Raw genomic sequence first — 18608 nt, 5'->3', positions numbered from 1 at the left:
AAGTAACTGAGGAGCGATCAAAGGAACCATAACTGATTTAATGAGCCATTCGCAGTTTCGCTGTACGGGCCGTGTGCACTTAGACTTGCATGGCTTAATCTTTGAGACAAGCATATGCTACTGGCAGGATCAACCAGGTAGGAGAGAGGGTGGCTGGGTAGCGCCTCTCGCTCGCCGGCCCGCCGGAGCGGGGGCTCGCGCGACTGTTTTCCGGACGCCGGCCGCGGTTCGCGGGGGCTCTAGGTGGTCTGACGCTGCCGCGGGGTGAGATGGATCGGGCTGGACCCGGCGCAGCCGAAGCCGAGGACGCGGAACCTCGAATGCGACCCTCGCGGACCCCTAAACGAGAGGAGCTGCGCCCGGCCTCGTAAGACACCTCTTCTCCGGTGCTAGGTCGACCCCGACGCCGCTGGCCGCCGCCGCCGCCTTGCCGCTATCCCTCCGCACGTTTGGGGCCGGTGGCGACCCGCAGGACGGCCGACAACTCGCTCGTTTGGCGGGGCGATGCAAGGTTAGGCGAACTGGGCGGTAACTCGGGTTAGTCGAGGGGACTTCGCGGTGGACAGGGGGGTGCGAATCCGGCCGGGCGGCCCTTCGATGGAGCCTGGTGCAGGGACATTCAATGGGATGAGCCGCGCTCGCCGCGGAACCTTCGAGCGCCGCTACTCAGCAAGTAAACGAGAGGGAGCTGCGCCCGGCCTCGTAAGACGCCTCTTCTCCGGTGCGAGCGCCCCGACGCCGCTGGCCGCCGCCGCCGCCTTGCCGCTATCCCGCCGCGCGTTTGGGGAGGGAGGGCGACCCGTAGGACGGCCCGCCGACTACACGACCGTTTGGCAGAGCGAGTGCAAGGTTAGGCGAGCTGGGCGGTAACTCGGGTTAGTCTGGGGAGACTCGCGGTGGACAGGGGGGCGCGAATCCGGCCGGGCGGCCCCATCGATTAAGCATTGGTAGGGAGCCGAGGATGAGCCGTGCGAAGTGGCCTCGGAGGCGGTCCGTGGGGGACGACGGGGGGGGACGGGCGTCGGCCCTCCGGCCCGAGCAGAGAACGTTCGGTCACCCAAGCGGGAATCTGCGCCCCGGCCCGAGTCGGACTCGGTCGGTGCGGCCCGCTGAGGCCCTCAACTATTCCCGTACGCGGGGGTCGGGAGCTGCGGCGCTGCGCCGGCGACTTACCCGCGCGAGGCACGCACTGCGTGCGGCCAGGATGCGGAGTTGGATCGGCGCTGGTTGGGAACCCTCGGGGAACGAAGGCGGACGGCGGCCAGCCGGCGCCGACGAACCCGTCGGGGAGGGGGCTGGTGGCAGGCGCGATCGGCACTATTGCTGACTGCCGGGAGGGAAGCTGCGCCCCGGCCGAGTCAGACTCAGCCGTTGCGGCCCCCCCGAGCCCGCAGCGCGTAGCGCGGAAGCCATACGCCCCCCCGATGCGGAGCGACAGACGCCCCCGCGACCGCGGTTGGTCGGGAAGGCTTTTCGGATAGAGGTCGGACGGTGTGTGTGTGGACGGCTTCCCGTGGTGCCGCCGCTATCAAGCCGGAGGGTTTGAGAAACGACATTCGCGGAAGGACCGGCGCGGCCGGCGGACGCTCGCACGCGCGGCGCCCGACACTCAGCCGCTCGCTCGGCCTCCGTGGATCGTGGCTAGGTGGGATGGATGCCAAACCGGGTCGTCTCGGTCTCGCCGCAGTACGGTCGCGCCGGGGCCTGCGGGGCGGCGCGGGGAGCGCACGCTCACGCGGCGGCCGGGGCGCTAGAGTGCGACCCGCAGTGGGTAGGAACCGTCCACCCGACGTCGGACGAGCCGAGGCCGATGGAGGCCCTACCAAGGCGGGTCATGAGTGCCAGTCGGTCAGTTGGGTGAGGGGGTACTCGGAGGCCCGCCGGGAGCAGACGGGCGACCGGGGATGGGGGGCGTACGCGGGCGGGCGCCGGGAGAAGACGGCCCGTCCGGGGTCGAATCTCGGCCTGTGTTTTCGGAGCCGGCCGGGCATCACGCTCCCTCCTTGGATGGACAACATTCGTAGTTGACACTTTGTGTCATTTTATCCGAGCGGGCGGGCGCCTCGAGAGGCGGACCGTCCGGGGCGACTCTCGGCCTGTGTTTTCGGAGCCGGCCGGGCCTCACGCTCCCTCCTTGGATGGACAACATTCGTAGTTGACACTTTGTGTCATTTTATCCGAGCGGGCGGGCGCCTCGAGAGGCGGACCGTCCGGGGCGACTCTCGGCCTGTGTTTTCGGAGCCGGCCGGGCCTCACGCTCCCTCCTTGGATGGACAACATTCGTAGTTGACACTTTGTGTCATTTTATCCGAGCGGGCGGGCGCCGCGAGGCGGACCGTCCGGGGCGACTCTCGGCCTGTGTTTAAGGAGCCGGCCGGGCATCACGCTCCTTCCTTGGATGGACAACATTCGCAGTTGACACTTTGTGTCATTTTATCCGAGCAGACGGGCGCCGCGAGGCGGACCGTCCGGGGCGACTCTCGGCCTGTGTTTTCGGAGCCGGCCGGGCATCACGCTCCCTCCTTGGATAGACAACATTCGTAGTTGACACTTTGTGTCATTTTATCCGAGCAGACGGGCGCCGCGAGGCGACCGTCCGGGGCGACTCTCGGCCTGTGTTTAAGGAGCCGGCCGGGCATCACGCTCCTTCCTTGGATGGACAACATTCGTAGTTGACACTTTGTGTCATTTTATCCGAGCGGGCGGGCGCCGCGAGGCGGACCGTCCGGGGCGACTCTCGGCCTGTGTTTAAGGAGCCGGCCGGGCATCACGCTCCTTCCTTGGATGGACAACATTCGCAGTTGACACTTTGTGTCATTTTATCCGAGCAGACGGGCGCCGCGAGGCGGACCGTCCGGGGCGACTCTCGGCCTGTGTTTTCGGAGCCGGCCGGGCATCACGCTCCCTCCTTGGATGGACAACATTCGTAGTTGACACTTTGTGTCATTTTATCCGAGCAGACGGGCGCCGCGAGGCGGACCGTCCGGGGCGACTCTCGGCCTGTGTTTAAGGAGCCGGCCGGGCATCACGCTCCTTCCTTGGATGGACAACATTCGCAGTTGACACTTTGTGTCATTTTGTTCGGCCTGTGTTTAAGGAGGCGGCCGTCCTCCACTCGGTCCGTGTTTAAGGAGCGACACTCGCGCTCCGGTTCGGCCTGTATTTAGGGAGGCGGCCGTCCTCCGCTTGGTCTGTGTTAAGGGCGACACTCGGTCCATGTTTGAGGAGCCTGGCCCTGACGCTCCTCTCCGGCCTGTGTTTAAGGAGGCGGCCGTCCTCCCCTTGGTCTGTGTTAAGGGCGACACTCGGTCCATGTTTGAGGAGCCTGGCCCTGACGCTCCTCTCCGGCCTGTGTTTAAGGAGGCGGCCGTCCTCCCCTTGGTCTGTGTTAAGGGCGACACTCGGTCCATGTTTGAGGAGCCTGGCCCTGACGCTCCTCTCCGGCCTGTGTTTAAGGAGGCGGCCGTCCTCCCCTTGGTCTGTGTTAAGGGCGACACTCGGTCCGTGTTTAAGGAGCGGCCCTCGCGCTCCGGTTCGGCCTGTATTTAGGGAGGCGGCCGTCCTCCGCTTGGTCTGTGTTAAGGGCGACACTCGGTCCGTGTTTAAGGAGCCGGCCCTGACGCTCCTCTTCGGCCTGTGTTTAAGGAGGCGGCCGTCCTCCACTTCCTTCCATGCACCACCACATTCGCAGTTGACACTTTGCCATTTTTTCAGAGAGGTGACACTTAGTCGTTTTTTCGAAAGTTGACACTTAGTCGTTTTTTCGAAAGTTGACACTTTGCCGTTTTTTCAGAGAGGTGACACTTAGCCGTTTTTTCGAAAGTTGACACTTAGCCGTTTTTTCGAAAGTTGACACTTAGCCGTTTTTTCGAAAGTTGACACTTAGTCACTTTTTCGCCACAGTGACACCTCCAGCGCGTGCCACGGCGCTTTTCAGGTCTTCTATCCGACCTTGTGCTGTCGAGGACGGCGTGTCCGACGCCGTGGGGAGACCAGCACCATCTCCTCCATACTCGTAAACGGGGTGCTTTGGAAAACGGGGGGAAAGTCGATGAGTACACTGACTACTGGGACCATTTCATTGTACTCTGGCGCACCTGAAGACCAAAAAAGGTACTGCACCTTAGCCCGGGTACCTCACCCCCTGGTACCTCGAGGAGAACTTAGAAAAATTTCGACAAATTTTTGGTGAGCTCCAGGGAGAGAGGCTGATTTTTCGCTTTTTGAGGCCGACCGCCGAACCGGCGCGGGGCGGACTCACAAGCCCCGCAGAGCCGTGGGCACTTAGTCGTTTTTTCAGAGAGGCGACACTTAGTCGTTTTTTCAGAGGCGACACTTAGTCGTTTTTTCGAAAGTTGACACTTAGCCGTTTTTTCGAAAGTCGACACTTAGCCGTTTTTTTGGAAAGTTGACACTTAGTCGTTTTTTCGAAAGTTGACACTTAGTCGTTTTTTCGCCACAATTGGCTCTGAGCTCCAGGGGGAGAGCCTGGTTTTGCCTTATTTCAGGCCGGCTGGGGAACCGGCGCGGGTCGGATGCACGAGCCCGGCAGAGCCGTGGGCACTTAGAAAATTTTCGCCGATTAAGCTGGGACCTCCAGGCGGAGACCGGCATTCCTCGTCCTCGGGGTTCGACCCAGGAACCGGCGCTGGGCAGACGCCGTAGCCACGCAGAGCCGTGGGCACTTAGAAAATATTCGCCAAGTTGGCTCTGAGCTCCAGGCGGAGAGGCTGGTTTTGCCTTATTTCAGGCCGGCTGGGGAACCGGCGCGGGTCGGATGCACGAGCCCGCAGAGCCGTGGGCACTTTGCCATTTTCTCAGAGTCGACACTTAGTCGTTTTTTCAGAGAGGCGACACTCTGTCGTTTTTTCGAAAGTCGACACTTAGCCGTTTTTTCAGAGATGTGACACTTTGCCGTTTTTTCGAAAGTTGACACTTAGCCGTTTTTTCGAAAGTCGACACTTAGCCGTTTTTTCAGAGATGTGACACTTTGCCGTTTTTTCGAAAGTTGACACTTAGCCGTTTTTTCGAAAGTTGACACTTAGTCGTTTTTTCAGAGATGTGACACTTAGAAACTTTTTGCCAAGTTGGCTGTGAGCTCCAGGAGGAGACCGTTATTTTTCGTCATTCGAGGCCGACTGCGGAACCGGCGCTGGGCGGACGCCAAAGCTCGGCAGGGCCGTGGGCACTTAGAAACTTTTTGCCAAGTTGGCTGTGAGCTCCAGGAGGAGACCGTTATTTTTCGTCATTGGAGGCCGACTGCGGAACCGGCGCTGGGCGGACGCCAAAGCTCGGCAGGGCCGTGGGCACTTAGAAACTTTTTGCCAAGTTGGCTGTGAGCTCCAGGAGGAGACCGTTATTTTTCGTCATTCTAGGCCGGCTGCAGAACCGGCGCGGGTCGGATGCACGAGCCCGCAGAGCCGTGGGCACTTTGCCACTTTTTCGCCACAATTGGCTCTGAGCTCCAGGAGGAGACCGTTATTTTTCGTCATTCTAGGCCGGTTGCAGAACCGGCGCGGCTCGGATGCACGAGCCCGCAGAGCCGTGGGCACTTAGAAAATTTTCAGAGAGGCGACACTTTGCCATTTTTTCAGAGAGGTGACACTTAGTCGTTTTTTCGAAAGTTGACACTTAGCCGTTTTTTCGAAAGTTGACACTTAGTCGTTTTTTCGAAAGTTGACACTTAGTCGTTTTTTCGCCAAAGTGCCCACCTCCAGCGCGTGCCACGGCGCTTTCCAGGTCTTCTATCCGACCTTGTGCTGTCGAGGACGGCGTGTCCGACGCCGTGGGGAGACCAGCACCATCTCCTCCATACTCGTAAACGAGGTGCTTTGGAAAACGGGGGGAAAGTCGATGAGTACACTGACTACTGGGACCATTTCATTGTACTCTGGCGCACCTGAAGACCAAAAAAGGTACTGCACCTTAGCCCGGGTACCTCACCCCCTGGTACCTCGAGGAGAACTTAGAAAAATTTCGACAAATTTTTGGTGAGCTCCAGGGAGAGAGGCTGATTTTTTGCTTTTTGAGGCCGACCGCCGAACCGGCGCGGGGCGGACTCACAAGCCCCGCAGAGCCGTGGGCACTTAGTCGTTTTTTCGAAAGTTGACACTTAGCCGTTTTTTCGAAAGTTGACACTTAGCCGTTTTTTCGAAAGTCGACACTTAGCCGTTTTTTCGAAAGTTGACACTTAGTCGTTTTTTCGCCGATTTTGCTGGGACCTCCAGGCGAGGACCGGCGTTTTTCGTCTTCCGGGTCCGACCCGGGAACCAGCGCCGAGCGGACACATTCGCTCGCTAGTGCCGTTGGCACTTAGAAAATTTTTCGTTTGTCATGAGCTCCGGGCGGAGACCGGCGTTTTTCGTCTTCCGGGTTCGACCCGGGAACCAGCGCCGAGCGGACACATTCGCTCGCTAGTGCCGTTGGCACTTAGAAAATATTTCGTTTGTCATGAGCTCCGGGCGGAGACCGGCGTTTTTCGTCTTCCGGGTCCGACCCGGGAACCAGCGCCGAGCGGACACATTCGCTCGCTAGTGCCGTTGGCACTTAGAAAATTTTTCGTTTGTCATGAGCTCCGGGCGGAGACCGGCGTTTTTCGTCTTCCGGGTTCGACCCGGGAACCAGCGCCGAGCGGACACATTCGCTCGCTAGTGCCGTTGGCACTTAGAAAATATTTCGTTTGTCATGAGCTCCGGGCGGAGACCGGCGTTTTTCGTCTTCCGGGTCCGACCCGGGAACCAGCGCCGAGCGGACACATTCGCTCGCTAGTGCCGTTGGCACTTAGAAAATTTTTCGTTTGTCATGAGCTCCGGGCGGAGACCGGCGTTTTTCGTCTTCCGGGTTCGACCCGGGAACCAGCGCCGAGCGGACACATTCGCTCGCTAGTGCCGTTGGCACTTAGAAAATTTTTCGTTTGTCATGAGCTCCGGGCGCAGACCGGCGTTTTTCGTCTTCCGGGTTCGACCCGGGAACCAGCGCCGAGCGGACACATTCGCTCGCTAGTGCCGTTGGCACTTAGAAAATTTTTCGTTTGTCATGAGCTCCGGGCGGAGACCGGCATTTTTCGTCATTCGAAGCCGACGGGGGAACCAGCCGGAGCGGACACGTTTGCTCGGAAGAGCCGTTGGCACTTAGAAAAAATTCCGTGTCTCGTGAGCTCCAGGGGGGACAGGCTGGTTTTATTCATCCGTAGCCGACATGGGAACCAGCGCGGAGCGGATTGGTGTTGCGCTGCCATATACCTCATCTCTCTCAGGAGTCCCCCCCTTATACGTGCCGATGGTGTTTTGGAAAACGGGGGGTAACTGGATGAGTACACTGACTAGTGGGACCAAGTACACTATGAGCCCCTGGTACCTAAAATGGAAGTATAGAGGCCGACTTTCGGGCAAGATCACGCCGGGTTAGGCTTCCAGGACCTCGGCTAAGCAATTTTAACGGGTTGCCCGGTTCTTTTTTGAACCAGCCCGGTTCTTTTTTTTATCCAGCCCGGTTCTTTTTACACTTCCAGCTGGAGCTCGGGAGCGGCTTTTTGCACAAGATCACGCCGTGTTAGGCTTCCAGGACCTCGGCTAAGCAATTTTAACGGGTCGCCCGGTTCTTTTTTGATCCAGCCCGGTTCTTTTTTTTATCCAGCCTGGTTCTTTTTACACTTCCAGCTGGAGCTCGGGAGCGGCTTTTTGCACAAGAACACGCCGTGTTAGGCTTCCAGGACCTCGGCTAAGCAATTTTAACGGGTCGCCCGGTTCTTTTTTGATCCAGCCCGGTTCTTTTTTTTATCCAGCCTGGTTCTTTTTACACTTCCAGCTGGAGCTCGGGAGCGGCTTTTTGCACAAGATCACGCCGTGTTAGGCTTCCAGGACCTCGGCTAAGCAATTTTAACGGGTCGCCCGGTTCTTTTTTGATCCAGCCCGGTTCTTTTTTTTATCCAGCCCGGTTCTTTTTACACTTCCAGCTGGAGCTCGGGAGCGGCTTTTTGCACAAGATCACGCCGTGTTAGGCTTCCAGGACCTCGGCTAAGCAATTTTAACGGGTCGCCCGGTTCTTTTTTGATCCAGCCCGGTTCTTTTTTTTATCCAGCCTGGTTCTTTTTACACTTCCAGCTGGAGCTCGGGAGCGGCTTTTTGCACAAGAACACGCCGTGTTAGGCTTCCAGGACCTCGGCTAAGCAATTTTAACGGGTCGCCCGGTTCTTTTTTGATCCAGCCCGGTTCTTTTTTTTATCCAGCCTGGTTCTTTTTACACTTCCAGCTGGAGCTCGGGAGCGGCTTTTTGCACAAGAACACGCCGTGTTAGGCTTCCAGGACCTCGGCTAAGCAATTTTAACGGGTCGCCCGGTTCTTTTTTGATCCAGCCCGGTTCTTTTTTTTATCCAGCCTGGTTCTTTTTACACTTCCAGCTGGAGCTCGGGAGCGGCTTTTTGCACAAGATCACGCCGTGTTAGGCTTCCAGGACCTCGGCTAAGCAATTTTAACGGGTCGCCCGGTTCTTTTTTGATCCAGCCCGGTTCTTTTTTTTATCCAGCCTGGTTCTTTTTACACTTCCAGCTGGAGCTCGGGAGCGGCTTTTTGCACAAGATCACGCCGTGTTAGGCTTCCAGGACCTCGGCTAAGCAATTTTAACGGGTCGCCCGGTTCTTTTTTTTATCCAGCCCGGTTCTTTTTTTATCCAGCCCGGTTCTTTTTACACTTCCAGCTGGAGCTCTGGAGCGGCTTTTTGGACAAGATCACGCCGTGTTAGGCTTCCAGGACCTCGGCGAAGCAATTTTAACGGGTCGCCCGGTTCTTTTTTGATCCAGCCCGGTTCTTTTTTTATCCAGCCCGGTTCTTTTTACACTTCCAGCTGGAGCTCTGGAGCGGCTTTTTGGACAAGATCACGCCGTGTTAGGCTTCCAGGACCTCGGCGAAGCAATTTTAACGGGTCGCCCGGTTCTTTTTTGATCCAGCCCGGTTCTTTTTTTTATCCAGCCTGGTTCTTTTTACACTTCCAGCTGGAGCTCGGGAGCGGCTTTTTGCACAAGATCACGCCGTGTTAGGCTTCCAGGACCTCGGCGAAGCAATTTTAACGGGTCGCCCGGTTCTTTTTTGATCCAGCCCGGTTCTTTTTTTATCCAGCCCGGTTCTTTTTACACTTCCAGCTGGAGCTCGGGAGCGGCTTTTTGCACAAGATCACGCCGTGTTAGGCTTCCAGGACCTCGGCGAAGCAATTTTAACGGGTCGCCCGGTTCTTTTTTGATCCAGCCCGGTTCTTTTTTTTATCCAGCCTGGTTCTTTTTACACTTCCAGCTGGAGCTCGGGAGCGGCTTTTTGCACAAGATCACGCCGTGTTAGGCTTCCAGGACCTCGGCGACGCAATTTTAACGGGTCGCCCGGTTCTTTTTTGATCCAGCCCGGTTCTTTTTTTATCCAGCCCGGTTCTTTTTACACTTCCAGCTGGAGCTCGGGAGCGGCTTTTTGCACAAGATCACGCCGTGTTAGGCTTCCAGGACCTCGGCGAAGCAATTTTAACGGGTCGCCCGGTTCTTTTTTGATCCAGCCCGGTTCTTTTTTTTATCCAGCCTGGTTCTTTTTACACTTCCAGCTGGAGCTCGGGAGCGGCTTTTTGCACAAGATCACGCCGTGTTAGGCTTCCAGGACCTCGGCGAAGCAATTTTAACGGGTCGCCCGGTTCTTTTTTTTATCCAGCCCGGTTCTTTTTTGATCCAGCCCGGTTCTTTTTACACTTCCAGCTGGAGCTCGGGAGCGGCTTTTTGCACAAGATCACGCCGGGTTAGGCTTCCAGGACCTCGGCTAAGCAATTTTAACGGGCCGCCCGGTTCTTTTTTTTATCCAGCCCGGTTCTTTTTTTTATCCAGCCTGGTTCTTTTTACACTTCCAGCTGGAGCTCGGGAGCGGCTTTTTGCACAAGATCACGCCGTGTTAGGCTTCCAGGACCTCGGCTAAGCAATTTTAACGGGCCGCCCGGTTCTTTTTTTGATCCAGCCCGGTTCTTTTTACACTTCCAGCTGGAGCTCAGCAGCGGCTTTTTGCACAAGATCACGCCGGGTTAGGCTTCCAGGACCTCGGCTAAGCACTTCTAACGGGCCCTGGTCCACCCCTGCCAGCGCATTTCAAAACTTGGCATTAATTTCGACCTAAGAGACGAAGTCTGATTTTTTTCTACCACTTGGGCGGCCTTTTTGCACCCAGAACACCCGCACCGGCACCATAAATTCGAAGGGTGCCGAGTGCGTCGGCGCAGATTCTGCGACGGAGTGACACTTCCCTCTTGTGGACATTCGGCGGTAGGTGAAATGCGCACTCGGTCTTCTCTTTTCTTTTCCTTCCAGTGAAACTTTGGCAACATTCTGCGAGCTGCTGGCTTCCAGAACCTCGGCCAAGCAGGTGGAGGATTTTTTTCCACTTCCAGCTGGAGGTGAGGAGGGACTTTTTGGGCAAGATCACGCCGACTTAGCAAGCAAGGTGGAAGTGCCAGCATGCTCCGTGGCTGGAAGTGTGGATGTGCCAGCACCCTCCCTGCCTATGGAAGTGTGGAGCTCCAGCACCCTCCCTGCCTATGGAAGTGTGGAGCTCCAGCACCCTCCCTGCCTATGGAAGTGTGGAGCTCCAGCACCCTCCCTGCCTATGGAAGTGTGGAGCTCCAGCACCCTCCCTGCCTATGGAAGTGTGGAGCTCCAGCACCCTCCCTGCCTATGGAAGTGTGGAGCTCCAGCACCCTCCCTGCCTATGGAAGTGTGGAGCTCCAGCACCCTCCCTGCCTATGGAAGTGTGGAGCTCCAGCACCCTCCCTGCCTATGGAAGTGTGGAGCTCCAGCACCCTCCCTGCCTATGGAAGTGTGGAGCTCCAGCACCCTCCCTGCCTATGGAAGTGTGGAGCTCCAGCACCCTCCCTGCCTATGGAAGTGTGGAGCTCCAGCACCCTCCCTGCCTATGGAAGTGTGGAGCTCCAGCACCCTCCCTGCCTATGGAAGTGTGGAGCTCCAGCACCCTCCCTGCCTATGGAAGTGTGGAGCTCCAGCACCCTCCCTGCCTATGGAAGTGTGGAGCTCCAGCACCCTCCCTGCCTATGGAAGTGTGGAGCTCCAGCACCCTCCCTGCCTATGGAAGTGTGGAGCTCCAGCACCCTCCCTGCCTATGGAAGTGTGGAGCTCCAGCACCCTCCCTGCCTATGGAAGTGTGGAGCTCCAGCACCCTCCCTGCCTATGGAAGTGTGGAGCTCCAGCACCCTCCCTGCCTATGGAAGTGTGGAGCTCCAGCACCCTCCCTGCCTATGGAAGTGTGGAGCTCCAGCACCCTCCCTGCCTATGGAAGTGTGGAGCTCCAGCACCCTCCCTGCCTATGGAAGAGCCACCTCCGCGGGCATGCTGCTCAACCACGCCGGCCCAGAGTTCCAGCCGCTCGGCTACACTCTCTCACAAGCCCCGCCTGGAGCTCCCCAGCCCGCCCCTGGTACCTCAACTACCGAGGCCAGCCGCTCGACCAGGCCGGCCCAGAGTTCCAGCCGCTCGGCTTCACTCTCTCACAAGCCCCGCCTGGAGCTCCCCAGCCCGCCCCTGGTACCTCAACTACCGAGGCCAGCCGCTCGACCACGCCGGCGCAGAGTTCCAGCCGCTCGGATAAGCTCTGCCACTCTCCCGCTAAGCAGCCACCGGTAACGGGGAAATGTCGCCGCCTTGTGGACACGCCCTTGTAAATGAATGGGCTTTCGCACTTAGTGCAATTTTCGCCAGCTCCGTGGCTGCAAGTATGGAGCTATGGAGCCACCAGCCAGGCTGGAGCTCTGGAGCTATGGAAGTTTGGAGCTCTGGAGCTATGGAGCTATGGAGCTATGGAGCTATGGAGCTATGGAGCTCTGGGGCTATGGAGCTATGGAGCTATGGAGCTATGGAAGTATGGAGCTATGGAGCTATGGATGTATGGAGCTATGGAAGTATGGAGCTATGGAGCTATGGAAGTCTGGAGCTATGGAAGTATGGAGCTATGGAGCTATGGAAGTATGGAGCTATGGAGCTATGGAGCTATGGAGCTATGGAGCCATCAGCCAGCACCCTCCGTGGCTCAACCACACCGGCCCAGAGTTCCAGCCGCTCGGCTTCACTCTCTCACAAGCCCCGCCTGGAGCTCCCCAGCCCACCCCTGGTACCTCAACTACCGAGGCCAGCCGCTCGACCAGGCCGGCCGAGAGTTCCAGCCGCTCGGCTTCACTCTCTCACAAGACCCGCCTGGAGCTCCCCGGCCCACCCCTGGTACCTCAACTACCGAGGCCAGCCGCTCGACCACGCCGGCCGAGAGTTCCAGCCGCTCGGCTTCACTCTCTCACAAGACCCGCCTGGAGCTCCCCGGCCCACCCCTGGTACCTCAACTACCGAGGCCAGCCGTTCGACCACGCCGGCGCAGAGTTCCAGCCGCTCGGATAAGCTCTGTCACTCTCCTGCCGCGCAGCCACCGGTAACGGGGAAATGTCGCCGCCTTGTGGACACGCCCTTGTAAATGAATGGGCTTTCGCACTTAGTGCAATTTTCGCCAACTCTCTGACTGGAGCTATGGAAGTATGGAGCTATGGAGCCACCAGCCACCCAGGCTGGAGCTATGGAGCTCTGGAGGTATGGAGCTCTGGTGCTATGGAAGTATGGAGCTATGGAGCTATGGAAGTATGGAGCTATGGAGCTATGGAGCTCTGGAAGTATGGAGCTATGGTGCTATGGAGCTATGGAGCTATGGAGCTATGGAGCTCTGGAAGTATGGAGCTCTGGTGCTATGGAGCTATGGAGCTCTGGAAGTATGGAGCTATGGAGCTCTGGAGGTATGGAGCTATGGAGCCCTGGAGCTATGGAGCCCTGGAGCTATGGAAGTATGGAGCTCTGGTGCTATGGAGCTATGGAGCTCTGGTGCTATGGAGCTATGGAGCTCTGGAGCTATGGAGCTCTGGAGGTATGGAGCTATGGAGCTATGGAGCTCTGGAGGTATGGAGCTATGGAGCTATGGAAGTATGGAGCTCTGGTGCTATGGAGCTATGGAGCTCTGGTGCTATGGAGCTATGGACCTCTGGTGCTATGGAGCTATGGAGCTATGGAGCTCTGGAAGTATGGAGCTCTGGTGCTATGGAGCTATGGAGCTCTGGTGCTATGGAGCTATGGAGCTCTGGTGCTATGGAGCTATGGAGCTCTGGTGCTATGGAGCTCTGGTGCTATGGAGCTCTGGTGCTATGGAGCTATGGAGCTCTGGTGCTATGGAGCTATGGAGCTCTGGAGGTATGGAGCTCTGGAGGTATGGAGCTCTGGAGGTATGGAGCTTTGGAGCCCTGGAGCTCTGGAGGTATGGAGCTATGGTGCTATGGAGCTCTGAAGCCATGGAGCTCTGGTGCTATGGAGCTCTGGAGCTTTGGAGGTATGGAGCTCTGGAGGTATGGAGCTATGGAGCCCTGGAGCTCTGGAGGTATGGAGCTATGGTGCTATGGAGCTCTGAAGCCATGGAGCTCTGGTGCTATGGAGCTCTGGAGCTCTGGAGGTATGGAGCTCTGGAGGTATGGAGCTATGGAGCCCTGGAGCTCTGGAGGTATGGAGCTATGGTGCTATGGAGCTCTGAAGCCATGGAGCTCTGGTGCTATGGAGCTCTGGAGCTCTGGAGGTATGGAGCTCTGGAGGTATGGAGCTCTGGAGGTATGGAGCTATGGAGCCCTGGAGCTCTGGAGGTATGGAGCTATGGTGCTATGGAGCTCTGAAGCCATGGAGCTCTGGTGCTATGGAGCTCTGGAGGTATGGAGCTCTGGAGGTATGGAGCTCTGGAGGTATGGAGCTATGGAGCCCTGGAGCTCTGGAGGTATGGAGCTATGGTGCTATGGAGCTCTGAAGCCATGGAGCTCTGGTGCTATGGAGCTATGGAGCTCTGGTGCTATGGAGCTATGGAGGTATGGAGCCACCAGCCAGCACCCTCCGTGGCTGGATCAATGGAAGTGTTTTAGGTACCAGGCAGCCAAAGGGCCGAGGCCTCACGCTCGACCACGCCGGCGCAGAGTTCCAGCCGCTTGGATAAGCTCTGTCACTCACCCGCCGCGCAGCCACCGGTAACGGGGAAATGTCGCCGCCTTGTGGACACGCCGTTGTAAATGAATGGGCTTTCGCACTTAGTGCAATTTTCGCCAACTCTCTGACTTAGAGCTATGGAAGTATGGAGCTATGGAGCCACCAGCCACCCAGGCTGGAGCTCTGGAGCTCTGGAGGTATGGAGCTCTGGTGCTATGGAAGTATGGAGCTCTGGTGCTATGGAAGTATGGAGCTATGGAGGTATGGAAGTATGGAGCTATGGAAGTATGGAGCTATGGAGCTCTGGAAGTATGGAGCTATGGAGCTCTGGAGGTATGGAGCCCTGGAGCTATGGAGCCCTGGAGCTATGGAAGTATGGAGCTCTGGTGCTATGGAGCTATGGAGCTCTGGTGCTATGGAGCTATGGAGCTATGGAGCTATGGAGCTCTGGAGCTATGGAGCTCTGGAGGTATGGAGCTATGGAGCTATGGAGCTCTGGAGGTATGGAGCTATGGAGCTATGGAAGTATGGAGCTCTGGTGCTATGGAGCTATGGAGCTCTGGTGCTATGGAGCTATGGAGCTCTGGTGCTATGGAGCTATGGAGCTATGGAGCTCTGGAAGTATGGAGCTCTGGTGATATGGAGCTATGGAGCTCTGGTGCTATGGAGCTATGGAGCTCTGGTGCTATGGAGCTCTGGTGCTATGGAGCTCTGGTGCTATGGAGCTATGGAGCTCTGGTGCTATGGAGCTCTGGAGGTATGGAGCTCTGGAGGTATGGAGCTCTGGAGGTATGGAGCTATGGAGCCCTGGAGCTCTGGAGGTATGGAGCTATGGTGCTATGGAGCTCTGAAGCCATGGAGCTCTGGTGCTATGGAGCTATGGAGCTCTGGTGCTATGGAGCTATGGAGCTATGGAGCTCTGGAAGTATGGAGCTCTGGTGCTATGGAGCTATGGAGCTCTGGTGCTATGGAGCTATGGAGCTCTGGTGCTATGGAGCTATGGAGCTCTGGTGCTATGGAGCTCTGGTGCTATGGAGCTCTGGTGCTATGGAGCTATGGACCTCTGGTGCTATGGAGCTATGGAGCTCTGGAGGTATGGAGCTCTGGAGGTATGGAGCTCTGGAGGTATGGAGCTATGGAGCCCTGGAGCTCTGGAGGTATGGAGCTATGGTGCTATGGAGCTCTGAAGCCATGGAGCTCTGGTGCTATGGAGCTCTGGAGCTCTGGAGGTATGGAGCTCTGGAGGTATGGAGCTATGGAGCCCTGGAGCTCTGGAGGTATGGAGCTATGGTGCTATTGAGCTCTGAAGCCATGGAGCTCTGGTGCTATGGAGCTCTGGAGCTCTGGAGGTATGGAGCTCTGGAGGTATGGAGCTCTGGAGGTATGGAGCTATGGAGCCCTGGAGCTCTGGAGGTATGGAGCTATGGTGCTATGGAGCTCTGAAGCCATGGAGCTCTGGTGCTATGGAGCTCTGGAGGTATGGAGCTCTGGAGGTATGGAGCTCTGGAGGTATGGAGCTATGGCCCTGGAGCTCTGGAGGTATGGAGCTATGGTGCTATGGAGCTCTGAAGCCATGGAGCTCTGGTGCTATGGAGCTATGGAGCTCTGGTGCTATGGAGCTATGGAGGTATGGAGCCACCAGCCAGCACCCTCCGTGGCTGGATCAATGGAAGTGTTTTAGGTACCAGGCAGCCAAAGGGCCGAGGCCTCACGCTCGACCACGCCGGCGCAGAGTTCCAGCCGCTCGGATAAGCTCTGTCACTCACCCGCCGCGCAGCCACCGGTAACGGGGAAATGTCGCCGCCTTGTGGACACGCCGTTGTAAATGAATGGGCTTTCGCACTTAGTGCAATTTTCGCCAACTCTCTGACTGGAGCTATGGAAGTATGGAGCTATGGAGCCACCAGCCACCCAGGCTGGAGCTATGGAGCTCTGGAGGTATGGAGCTCTGGTGCTATGGAAGTATGGAGCTATGGAGCTATGGAAGTATGGAGCTATGGAGCTATGGAGCTCTGGAAGTATGGAGCTATGGAGCTCTGGAGGTATGGAGCTATGGAGCCCTGGAGCCCTGGAGCTATGGAGCCCTGGAGCTATGGAGCTATGGAGCCCTGGAGCTATGGAGCTATGGAGCCCTGGAGCTATGGAGCTATGGAGCTCTGGTGCTATGGAGCTATGGAGCTCTGGTGCTATGGAGCTATGGAGCTCTGGTGCTATGGAGCTATGGAGCTCTGGTGCTATGGAGCTATGGAGCTCTGGAAGTATGGAGCTATGGAGCTCTGGAGGTATGGAGCTATGGAGCTCTGGAGGTATGGAGCTATGGAGCCCTGGAGCTATGGAGCCCTGGAGCTATGGAAGTATGGAGCTCTGGTGCTATGGAGCTATGGAGCTCTGGTGCTATGGAGCTATGGAGCTCTGGAGCTATGGAGCTCTGGAGGTATGGAGCTATGGAGCTCTGGAGGTATGGAGCTATGGAGCTATGGAAGTATGGAGCTCTGGTGCTATGGAGCTATGGAGCTCTGGTGCTATGGAGCTATGGAGCTCTGGTGCTATGGAGCTATGGAGCTATGGAGCTCTGGAAGTATGGAGCTCTGGTGCTATGGAGCTATGGAGCTCTGGTGCTATGGAGCTATGGAGCTCTGGTGCTATGGAGCTATGGAGCTCTGGTGCTATGGAGCTATGGTGCTATGGAGCTCTGGTGCTATGGAGCTATGGAGCTCTGGTGCTATGGAGCTATGGAGCTCTGGAGGTATGGAGCTCTGGAGGTATGGAGCTCTGGAGGTATGGAGCTTTGGAGCCCTGGAGCTCTGGAGGTATGGAGCTATGGTGCTATGGAGCTCTGAAGCCATGGAGCTCTGGTGCTATGGAGCTATGGAGCTCTGGTGCTATGGAGCTATGGAGGTATGGAGCCACCAGCCAGCACCCTCCGTGGCTGGATCAATGGAAGTGTTTTAGGTACCAGGCAGCCAAAGGGCCGAGGCCTCACGCTCGACCACGCCGGCGCAGAGTTCCAGCCGCTCGGATAAGCTCTGTCACTCACCCGCCGCGCAGCCACCGGTAACGGGGAAATGTCGCCGCCTTGTGGACACGCCGTTGTAAATGAATGGGCTTTCGCACTTAGTGCAATTTTCGCCAACTCTCTGACTTAGAGCTATGGAAGTATGGAGCTATGGAGCCACCAGCCACCCAGGCTGGAGCTCTGGAGCTCTGGAGGTATGGAGCTCTGGTGCTATGGAAGTATGGAGCTCTGGTGCTATGGAAGTATGGAGCTATGGAGGTATGGAAGTATGGAGCTATGGAAGTATGGAGCTATGGAGCTCTGGAAGTATGGAGCTATGGAGCTCTGGAGGTATGGAGCCCTGGAGCTATGGAGCCCTGGAGCTATGGAAGTATGGAGCTCTGGTGCTATGGAGCTATGGAGCTCTGATGCTATGGAGCTATGGAGCTATGGAGCTCTGGAGCTATGGAGCTCTGGAGGTATGGAGCTATGGAGCTATGGAGCTCTGGAGGTATGGAGCTATGGAGCTATGGAAGTATGGAGCTCTGGTGCTATGGAGCTATGGAGCTCTGGTGCTATGGAGCTATGGAGCTCTGGTGCTATGGAGCTATGGAGCTCTGGAGGTATGGAGCCCTGGAGCTATGGAGCCCTGGAGCTATGGAAGTATGGAGCTCTGGTGCTATGGAGCTATGGAGCTCTGGTGCTATGGAGCTATGGAGCTATGGAGCTCTGGAGCTATGGAGCTCTGGAGGTATGGAGCTATGGAGCTATGGAGCTCTGGAGGTATGGAGCTATGGAGCTATGGAAGTATGGAGCTCTGGTGCTAAGGAGCTATGGAGCTCTGGTGCTATGGAGCTATGGAGCTCTGGTGCTATGGAGCTATGGAGCTATGGAGCTCTGGAAGTATGGAGCTCTGGTGCTATGGAGCTATGGAGCTCTGGTGCTATGGAGCTATGGAGCTCTGGTGCTATGGAGCTCTGGTGCTATGGAGCTCTGGTGCTATGGAGCTATGGAGCTCTGGTGCTATGGAGCTATGGAGCTCTGGAGGTATGGAGCTCTGGAGGTATGGAGCTCTGGAGGTATGGAGCTATGGAGCCCTGGAGCTCTGGAGGTATGGAGCTATGGTGCTATGGAGCTCTGAAGCCATGGAGCTCTGGTGCTATGGAGCTCTGGAGCTCTGGAGGTATGGAGCTCTGGAGGTATGGAGCTATGGAGCCCTGGAGCTCTGGAGGTATGGAGCTATGAAGCTCTGAAGCCATGGAGCTCTGGTGCTATGGAGCTCTGGAGCTCTGGAGGTATGGAGCTCTGGAGGTATGGAGCTCTGGAGGTATGGAGCTATGGAGCCCTGGAGCTCTGGAGGTATGGAGCTATGGTGCTATGGAGCTCTGAAGCCATGGAGCTCTGGTGCTATGGAGCTCTGGAGGTATGGAGCTCTGGAGGTATGGAGCTCTGGAGGTATGGAGCTATGGAGCCCTGGAGCTCTGGAGGTATGGAGCTATGGTGCTATGGAGCTCTGAAGCCATGGAGCTCTGGTGCTATGGAGCTCTGGAGGTATGGAGCTCTGGAGGTATGGAGCTCTGGAGGTATGGAGCT

General features: G+C 57.2%; 1 non-coding gene across 1 annotated transcript in view; it reads right to left on the bottom strand.

Moving 5' to 3' along the window:
* LOC147038663 (18S ribosomal RNA) overlaps positions 1-140 on the bottom strand; it is a 1907-nt gene extending 1767 nt beyond the window's left edge. Inside the window, exon 1 of the ribosomal RNA XR_015063744.1 lies at positions 1-140. This exon is cut by the window's left edge and continues 1767 nt beyond it. This is a non-coding gene — a ribosomal RNA (18S ribosomal RNA).
* Between the last annotated feature and the right edge of the window lie 18468 nt (positions 141-18608).

This window comes from Syngnathus leptorhynchus, unplaced genomic scaffold (assembly GCF_054491065.1).
Source record: "Syngnathus leptorhynchus isolate UIUO unplaced genomic scaffold, UIUO_Slep HiC_scaffold_44, whole genome shotgun sequence".
Taxonomy (NCBI): Eukaryota; Metazoa; Chordata; class Actinopteri; order Syngnathiformes; family Syngnathidae; genus Syngnathus; species Syngnathus leptorhynchus.
This window is presented reverse-complemented; position numbering and strand designations above follow the sequence as displayed.